Source organism: Bombina bombina, chromosome 4 (assembly GCF_027579735.1).
Source record: "Bombina bombina isolate aBomBom1 chromosome 4, aBomBom1.pri, whole genome shotgun sequence".
Taxonomy (NCBI): domain Eukaryota; kingdom Metazoa; phylum Chordata; class Amphibia; order Anura; family Bombinatoridae; genus Bombina; species Bombina bombina.
In genome coordinates, this window is record NC_069502.1 from 208,729,255 (window position 1) to 208,731,424 (window position 2,170).

A 2,170-nucleotide genomic window follows, 5' to 3' on the forward strand; every position below is an offset into this window, starting at 1 on the left:
CTCTCCACTATTTTGTGCTCTCTCTCCCCCTCTCTTTTGGGCTCTCTCTCCCCCTCTCTTTTGCGCTCTCTCTCCCCCTCACTTTTGCTCTCTCTCTCTCTCCCTCTCTTTTGCTCTCTCTCCCCTCTCATTTGCTTTCTCTCCCCCTCTCTTTTGCTCCCTCTCTCCCCCTCTCTTTTGCTCTCTCTCCCCTCTCATTTTCTCTCTCTCTCCCCTCTCTTTTGCTCTCTCTCCCCTCTCTTTTGCTCTCTCCAGCTCTCATTTGCTCTCTCTCTCTCCACCTCTCTTTTGCTCTCTCTCTCCCCCTCTCTTTTGCGCTCTCTCTCCTCCTCTCTTTTGCTCTCTCTCCCCTCTCTTTTGCTCCCTCCCCCCTCTCATTTGCTCTCTCTCTGTCCTCTCTCTCTTTTGCTCTCCCTCTCCCCTCTTTTTTGCTCTCTGCCCCCTTCTCTTATGCTCTCTCTCTCCCCTCTCTTTGGCTCTCTCTCTCCCCTCTCTTTTGCTCTCTCTCTCCCCTCTCTTTTGCTCTCTCTCCCTTCTCTTTTGCTCTCTCTTCCCTCTCTTTTGCTCTCACCCCCTTCTCTTTTGCTCTCTCTCTCTTCCCCTCTCTTTTGCTCTCTCTCTCTCCCCTCTCTTTTGCTCTCTTTCTCCCCTCTCTTTTTCTCTCTCTCCAGCTCTCATTTGATCTCTCTCCCCCTATCGTTTGTGCTCTCTCTCCCCCTCTCTTTTGCTCCCTCTCCCCTCTCATTTGCTCTCTCTCTGTCCTCTCTCTCTTTTGCTCTCCCTCTCCCCTCTCTTTTGCTCTCTCCCCCTCTCTTTTGCTCTCTCTCCCCTCTCATTTGCTCTCTCTCCCCCTCTCTTTTACTCTCTCTCTCCCCTCTCATTTGCTCTCTCTCCCCCTCTCTTTTGCTCTCTCTCTCCACTCTCTTTTGCTCTCTCTCCAGGCTCTCATTTGCTCTCTCTCTCTCTCCCCCTCTCTTTTGTGCTCTCTCTCCCCCTCTCTTTTGCTCTCTCCCCCCTCTCTTTTGCTCCCTCCCCCTCTCATTTGCTCTCTCTCCTCTCTCTTTTGCTCTCCCTCTCCCCTCTCTTTTGCTCTCTCACCCCTTCTATTTTGCTCTATCTCTCCCCTCTCTTTTGCTCTCTCTCTCCCCTCTCTTTTGCTCTCTCTCTCCCCTCTCTTTTGCTCTCTCTCCCTTCTCTTTTACTCTCTCTTCACTCTCTTTTGCTCTCTCCCCACTTCTCTTTTGCTCTCTCTCCCCCCTCTCTTTTGCTCTCTCTCTCCCCTCTCTTTTGCTCTCTTTCTCCCCTCTCTTTTTCTCTCTCTCCAGCTCTCATTTGATCTCTCTCCCCCAATCGTTTGTGCTCTCTCTCCCCCTCTCTTTTGCTCTCCTTCTCCCCCTCTTTTGCTCTCTCCCCCTCTCTTTTGCGCTCTCTCTCCCCTTCTCTTTTGCTCTCTCTCTCCCCTCTCTTTTGCTCTCTCTCCCTTCTCTGTTGCTCTCTCTTCACTCTCTTTTGCTCTCTCCCAACTTCTCTTTTGCTCTCTCTCCCCCCTCTCTTTTGCTCTCTCTCTCCCCTCTCTTTTGCTCTCTCTCTCCCCTCTCTTTTTCTCTCTCTCCAGCTCTCATTTGATCTCTCTCTCCCCCTTATCTTTTGCGCTCTCTCTCCCCCTCACTTTTGCTCTCTCTCTCTCTCCCTCTCTTTTGCTCTCTCTCCCCTCTCATTTGCTTTCTCTCCCCCTCTCTTTTGCTCTCTCTCCCCTCTCATTTGCTCTCTCTCTCCCCTCTCTTTTGCTCTCTCTCCCCTCTCTTTTGCTCTCTCCAGCTCTCATTTGCTCTCTCTCTCTCTCCACCTCTCTTTTGCTCTCTCTCTCCCCCTCTCTTTTGCGCTCTCTCTCCTCCACTCTTTTGCTCTCTCTCCCCTCTCTTTTGCTCCCTCCCCCCTCTCATTTGCTCTCTCTCTGTCCTCTCTCTCTTTTGCTCTCCCTCTCCCCTCTCTTTTGCTCTCTCCCCCCTTCTCTTTTGCTCTCTCTCTCCCCTCTCTTTGGCTCTCTCTCTACCCTCTCTTTTGCTCTCTCTCTCCCCTCTCTTTTGCTCTCTCTCCCTTCTCTTTTGCTCTCTCTTCCCTCTCTTTTGCTCTCACCCCCTTCTCTTTTGCTCTCTCTCTCTTCCCCTCC